The sequence below is a fragment of the Vicugna pacos genome, chromosome 9 (genome assembly GCF_048564905.1).
Source record: "Vicugna pacos chromosome 9, VicPac4, whole genome shotgun sequence".
NCBI lineage: Eukaryota > Metazoa > Chordata > Mammalia > Artiodactyla > Camelidae > Vicugna > Vicugna pacos.
Window position 1 is genome coordinate 11,646,346 of NC_132995.1, and position 8,065 is coordinate 11,654,410.

Sequence of the window (8,065 nt, forward strand, 5' to 3'; positions counted from 1 at the left end):
CTTCTTTGCAATCGTAAAGGCTGGGGTTTGTGCTTCTTCCTTGGAGATGGTGGTCTGGAAATAGTAACTTCTGATGGAGACCATTTGTTTCAAAATTAAAATTCGGATCCAAGGTGTAGTCTTCTTCACTAATCTGTTATTTTGAGAAAATATCGTTGCAGTTTCTTCATCAGAGTTCACACCTCTGCTACATACCATACCATTGTAGCAAGCGTTACGGTCTTTGAAATCACTAAACTATCCGCTGTGGATCTAAAGGAATGCATTTCTGTAGGGTTGCAGCTTTTCCTCTTAACATCTTTTATTACTAAGGCTTCCTCTTTAACTGTGAGAAAACTTGCCCTAGATTGCTTCAAAACATTCCCTTCCTAGAGAAAATTGCATATTAACCAGTATGATTGTGCTTTGCTGACATCATTATTGTTTACCAATTGCTTATGGGGTGATGCAAGTCAAAGACACAGGAGAGCGGTAGAACAGGTGGTCTCCAAGCTGGTGCCTTGACTTGGGTGAGGAAAGGGATCTGACTTGGTTCTAAACCTGGTGGGCTCTGCAGTGGAAATGGGGAGTGGGATGGCATTTGTCAAATTCATAAAAAATCCTTTGGATTTTGATTGGAATTGTAATGAATAAATTATTAGTTTGGAGAGACTATGACTTTGTAATACTGAGTCTTTTATTCTTGGACTTCGGTATAGTTTTGTCCTGGGGTATCTTGTACCTGCTTTCTTTGGTCCATTCACTGGAACTTTACTGTTTTTACTTAATTACTTATGGCTGGGATTTTGTTATTTTTTTTCCTAATCAGTTACTGCTGTTGGGGTTATAATGCTGATCTTGGATCTGGCTAACTTGTTGAACTTACTCTTACTTGTTCTAGAATAGCTTGACAGATAATTCTCCACACTGTTCTAGCTAGATGACACTGTTGTTGAAAAAAAAAAGCCTTTAGTTTTTTTAGTTTAGTTTTTCCAATCTTTATAACTCATTTCTCACTCCTCCCCCTTTGGCTAAGAGTTCCAGTACAATGTTGAATGATAGTGGTGATAATGGACAATCGTTGTCTTGTTCTAGACTTTTTAAAGGAATTCCCCTAAGGTTTTCATCATTAAGTGTGATGTTTTCAGTAGTTCTAGTGGAAGTCCTTTATCAAACTTTAGTCCTAATTTGCTAAGATTTTTTTTAAATTAGAGGTTGACTTTTATCAGATGCTTTTTTATGCATTTATTGATGTAATCAGATGACTTTTCTGCCTTCATCTGTTAATGCTGAACCATCCTTCTCTCTTTCACTATTGCTGGATTTGATTTAATAATATTTTATTTAGGGTTGCTGTGCATTTGTTTTTATGAATGGAATTGGCTTGTGGTTTTATTTCTTGTGCTTTCCTTGCCTGGTTTTGACTTAAGGGGAATGCTCGCCCTGTTCTATGATTTGGGGGAACCACCTACCTTTTCCTGCAATCTGGAATGGTTTGTGATATATTGGAGTTATCTGTTTTTTGAACATCTGGTAAAACTTGGCTGTAAGATCATCCATGCTTGCTGCCTTTTTGGTAGGTCTTTGACTACAATTTCATCCTCTTCGGTGGATATTTGTTTATTCAGATTTATTAGTTTCTCCTGGAATAAATTTTTGTAATTTATGTTTACCTAAAGTATATCTATTTCATCTAGGATTTCAGATTCATTAGCATAAGTTTCTGCACATTACTTCTTATGTATCTTTTGGGTCCGGAGTTATATTTCATTTGGCTTTTCTGATATTTATTTGTTCCTTCCCTTATTTTTCTGGATCAAACTTGCCAAAAATTTTTATAGTTTTATTAGTCTTTTAAAAACTCTCAGCTTTTTGTTTTACTGATAATCTCTCCTACTTTTGGGGGGAGGGGGTTTATTTTATTTAATTAGTTTCTGCCTTAATTGTTGACTTCATTTTTTTTCCATGTTAGTCTTTATTTTATTATGTATACCCCTGGTTTTGATATGCAGTGCTTTCATTGTCATTCAGTTCCAAAAAACCATAATTTTGGGGGAGGAGGGTATAGCTCAGTGGTAGAGTGCATGCTTAGCTTGCACAAGGTCCTGTGTTCAATCCCTGTTACCTCCACTAAAAATAATTTTAAAATAAACCTAATTTTCTCCCCCCTCAAAAATATAAAAGTAAAAAAAATAAAATAAAACTTCATAATTTCACTCCCCGTTTACTCCCAAATTATTTAGAAATTCAGTTTTCAGTATCTAGGTATGTGGATTTTTCCTGGGTCATCTTTTAGTGATTGATTTCTAATTTTATTTGACGAATGTATTCTGAATGATGTAACTTCTTAGAAATTTGTTGAGATTTCCTTTTTGACTTAGTATGCTGTATTTTTTGTTTTGTTTTGGAAGTGTTCTGTATGTACTTTTAAAGAATGTACATTCTAGTTATTGGGATCAGAGATTTGACTATACAAGTTTATTAATGATCTAGTTTTTAACTATTATATTCTTACTCTTTTTTTCCTGTTTGATCTATTGGCTTCTGTGAGGTGTAATAAAATCTCCCATTATGAGTTAGGTTATGTTCATGTCTCCTTTCAGCTGTATCAATTTTTGCTTTGTATACTTTGAAGTTATGCTGTTAGGTGCACAAGGGTTTGTGATATTAATATGACATCAGTGAATGATTCCTTTTGTAAGTATGAAATATCCTTTGTTGTCCTTCCTAATGATTTTCACTTTTAATGTGTCTTTTTTCTTAACATTTCCTTAGTACTTCTTTTCCCATTCATTCATTTATTCTTCTTTTTTGTTGTTGTTTTTCTGAGAGCTAATTGTTACCATACTGTTTCATTTCTGACACAGTTAGCAATAGTTTGTGTAAAGCTATTCTCTTATGTTATTTTTTCTCCATATCCCCATTCCCACCTCCATTTCTTCCTCCACCTCAAAGACACACTTTCTAATTTGTGTTTAATTTATGATTCCTGGGTATGTCTATATTTATAAAAGATGTATAGTGCTTTATATATATATATTTTTTTAATTTACAAAAATTGTAGTGAGTAAATTTCTGCTTTTACATTTTTTGTTCAGTATTGTTTCAAGAGCATGCCATGTTGGTATTTGTATATGCAGTTCATTGCTTCTGTTTGCTTCATAGCACTACAATTTATTCGCCATCCTTAATTATTCATCTATTAATGAAGAAGACCTACATTGCCTTGAATTCTTTGCTACTCACACAATATTTCAATCAACAATCTTGTACTTGGATCCTTTGGAACTTGTGTGAGAGTTTCTCTGGATTACATACCAAGATTAGGGTTACTGGATCATAGGATATACATATTGAAATATGCCAGCCAAAGGTTCCTGATAGTTCCAAATTCCACATATCTCACTAATACTAGTTTCCCTCTGATTTTGACTCTCTGGTGGATTAAAAATATGTTGTAATTTTCTAACTGATTATGAAGGAGGTTGAGCATCTCTTCAGACTTCTTAGCCACTTAGATTTCCTTTTATGTTAATCACCTTTTCATATCTTTTGCCCGTTTTTTTTATACTGGGATTCCTATTCTCAAATATTTGCAGTATTTTGTTGTATATTCTAGATATTAATCACAATTTTTGAAAGCTGAAAATATCTTCTCTCAGTTTGTCACTCATTGGTTAATTTTTTCAATCATGTCTTTATTTGGAAGAAATCTTTATTCTTATTATAGTCAAATTCATCTCATTTTCACTATATGGCTTGTATTTTCTTGGTTTAAGCATCTTTATTCACTCCAATGTCATAAAGATATTCTGCATTTTTCTACTAGCTATTCTGGATTGAATTGTATTCTCCCCAAAAGATATGTTGAAATCCTAACCCCTCGTACTCCAGAATGCACTCTTATTTGGAAATAGAGTAGTTGCAGATGTAATTAGTTAAATTAAGATGAAGGCATACTGGCAGGGGGAGGGTATAGCTCGAGTGGTAGAGTACATGCTTAGCACTAGTCCCTGGGTTCAATCCCCAGTACCTCCGCTAAAATAAATAAATCTAGTCCCCCCCAAAGACGAGGTCATACTGGAGGAGGGTGAACCCCTAATCCAATATGACTGATGTCCTTATAAGAAGACAGCGATTTGAAGACAGACACACAGAGGGAGAACGCCATGTGATGAGAAAGGCTGAGGTTGGAGTTATGCAGCTGCAAATGGAGAAACTCCAAAGATTGACAAGAAATCACCAAAAGCTAAGAAGAGGCAAGGAAGGATTCCCCTACAGGTTTCAGAAGGAGCATGGCCCCACTGACACATTGATTTTGGACTTCTAGCCTCCGGAACTGTGAGACAATATGTTTCTGTTGTTTTAAGCCACTCGGTTTATGGTACTTTGTTATGGCAGCCCTGTGAAATTAGTATACTGTCTTTGTAAGATGTATCTATCATATTTAGGTCTCTAATCCATTTATTTGACTTCTGTATTATGGTGAGAGGTAGGGAACCAACCTTTCTTTTCTCCTGATAAGGAGCCAGCTTCCCAATACTTTTCTTTAACAATCCATCTCTTCCCTTCTGATTGGGATGCTAATTCTGAAATATCTTAATGTCTTTTATGTATACGTGTCTCTTTCTTTCCTCTCTGTTCTGTTCCTTTGATTAGTTTGTCTGCTTACGTGCCAGTCCACCTTTGTTTTCTTTATTCTGGCTTTTTGGTAATTTTATCTGATACAGAAAATTCTTTTTTCCCTCTCTCTCTCTTTCTTTTCTTTCTTTCTTTCTTTTTTGCCATTCTTGTCTATTTGTGAGTCTTGATTCTCCCACATGTACTTTTGAATACATTTATTGTGTTTCTAAAAAAAAACTTTCTGGAATTTGGGCTTGCATTGAATTTACACCTTGATTTAGGTAGCAGAAGCATCTTAATAATATTAAATTGTTGCATTCATGAACATGGTTCATCTCCCCATTTGTTAGATTACTTTTATGTCCTATAATAACATTCAATTTTTTTTCTTCAAAAACAGCTTTGTGGATTGACAGGTGAATTCCTAGATTGATGGATCAATCAATCGATTGATTATTTATTTATTTATTTATTTATTTATTTATTTATCCATCCTAGATTACTTTTAAACTTTTGTTACCATTATGAATGAAACCTTATTTTTTATTAAGGTTTCTAGTTGTTTACTATTATGTAGAGAAATGCTGTTCATTTTTCCAATTTGATATTTCATGTGGCCAATTTGCTGACTCTCATTAGTTTTAATGGTTTGGAGTTTCTGTATGGAATACCAGATCACATCCGAATAATGACAGTTTTGTCATCCTTCCTCCCATTACTTATATACATATTTATAATGATTCATTGCAATGGCCAGGACCCCAAGGAATGAATAGTAGTAGGGATTGTGTTCAGCTGTGTCTTCTTCCTGATCTTGAAGGGAATGAGCTTAAGGTTTTGTGTTAAGTGTATGGTAGATTTTTGGTAGATAGACCTTATCAAATTATGGAAGTTCCTTTCTATCCCTAGTTTTCTGAGAGCTTTTATCATAAACGGAAGTTGACCTTTATCAGTTTTTTTAAAGTCTATGAAGGTGACCATGTGACTTTCCTCCTTTATTCCATAATATAGTGCACTACATTGTTAACTTTCTAATGTTTACTAAAACCTCCTCAATGGTGGTTTATTTTTATTTTTCATACATTTTTATATTTTCTTACCTAATATTTTATTTAGAAATTGTATTTACACTTAGAAAGTAAAATGGGTCTCTAATATTCATTTCCCAAATTGTCACTATTCAGTTTAGGAATCAAGGATATACCAGTTTTGTAAAGTGAATTTTTCTTCTTTTTTCCCTGTAATAATTAATCTGTATACCACAAGTGTTCCTTGTTCCTTGAAAGTTTAGTAGAATTCCCCTGTTAAACCTCCTGAGGCTTCTTTTAACTTACATTTCTGGCTCTTTAATTGTTGTTGGTCTCTTCAGAGTTTACTGTTTCTTGTTTCAGTATTGGTATTTTCTATTCTTGTGGAAATTTGTCCATTTTGTCAAGGTTTTCAAGTGTATTGGTTTATATATTTCAAAAATTTATTTTATCATTTAAAAATATCTATAGCTATAGTTTCTCCCCTTTTTAGATATTCATTTTTTAATTGCCTCTTTCTTTTTTCTATCAGTCTATTTAAAAACTTCTCATTTTTTTTTTTTTTAGGGAGGAAGGTAATTAGGTTTGTTTATTTATTTATTTAATGGAAGCAGATACTGGGGATTGAACCCAGGACCTTGTGCATGCTAGGCATGCACTCTATCACTGAGCTATGCCCTCCTCCTTCTATCAGTCTTGATTGAAGAGTGTTTATCTTAGAGTTTCAAATTGCCAGGTTTTGATTCCTGTTGATCTTCTCTATTTTTCTGCTTTATCAGTTTCTGCCTTAAATCTTTTTCTTCTTATTTTTTGGATTTTTCTCTATTGTTTCATATTTAAGTTCCTAAACTGAGGCTTCCTCCATTTGTTGTCAACCTGTTGATACAAATTTTCAAAAGAATACATTACCCTTGAAACATTGTTTTGGTAGTGCTTTTATTGCCATTCAGTTATAAGGATTTATTTCTTTTATGTTTTATTTTTTAACTCAAGAGTTATTTGTATTATATTATTTAAGTTTTGAGCTTCTGTATTTTTGTTTTTTTAGAGCTGTCTACACTAGGGTAGATAGTTATGATATAATAAAGAGTTCAGAACATAATGCCTCAGAAGACATTTATTTATTTCACAAAACATCCCAGAGTATGTAGGTGGCCCCACCCAAAGAAGTCATCAGGTCCTTTCTTTTCTTTTTAAATTGAAGTATAGTTGATTTACAATATTGTATTAGCTTCAGGTACAAAGCAATCTTTCTTATTGCCTTGCTTTGACCACTATGCTGACTCGCATGGTTGAAGCCTTCTTAGTGTCACCAAATCTGTGTTCCCCTCAGTGAGAAGACAGAATGCAGAAGTACAGATCAGTTAGCTTCATTTTAAGGATATGAAGTTGCCCACTTTACTTCTGCTCATATCCCACTGGCCAAAAATTAGTCATATGGCTACAGGAGACAAGGTGTGTCAACTGGGGTTTGGCCAGAAAAACAGAAACTGAACCAGTTATGTTAACAGAGAATTTAATAGAAGAAATTGGTTGAATTGATGAAATACATGTTGAGATGACAAAATGGGAATATTGTCTTAATATAGACAGAAATAATAGATGCAGAAATCAGCTTTCATCCCCTAGGACCGGGGCAACTAAGGGAAGAGGTTGGGGTTATTAGAATCTAGAAGGTTGAAGGAATATTCCTGTAAAACCAGGACCCAGGCCTCTGACAAGGGGACAGCTGATCCTAGTGTGTCAGTGAGAGAAAAATGAGACAGAATGTGGAAGAAACAGGAGTCAACTGCTGCCATCAAGGGGAAGGACTATTGCTGGGATGATGCTGGCAGGAACAGGATGTAAAACAGGAAGAAGCACACACTTTCTCCTTCTAGCCTTTTGTTTCTCTTTCTTGTGCTCCCTCTCAGCAGAACCATATAGGGAGCTGGCAGCCTCAGCGCCACAAAGCAGAGTGTAAAAGGGTCGGTTGGGCTAAGAACCAATGGATTAGTCACCAACACAGTCCACCTACCCTTTTGACTACTCAGCACCCATAAGTGTCTGTCTACGCATATTTGAACTTCTGTTTAACAACCACAAGACATCACATTTCACCTAATCTTGAACAAAGATGCTCTCATCTGTTCTCTAAAGAAGGGAGATGCAGAATTCCTCCAGTTATATTATCTATTCCTGTTTTGCTTTTTCTATTATTCTTCTTCTGCTTCTGGCATTTTTTGGATTGTCTCCTCCCAACATTTCCATTTTCCCCTCTGTGCTATATTGAAAGTTTAACAGTAACTTTCTTTTTTTTTTTTAAGTGGTTACTCTAAAAATATTATCATATATTTTCAACAAAATCCCCTCCATTTGTAAGTTGTTCAAAATTTTAGTTCTTCTTTTAACACCAAAATTTGACATTGTTACTGTACTTTTGATAGAGTTTTGAT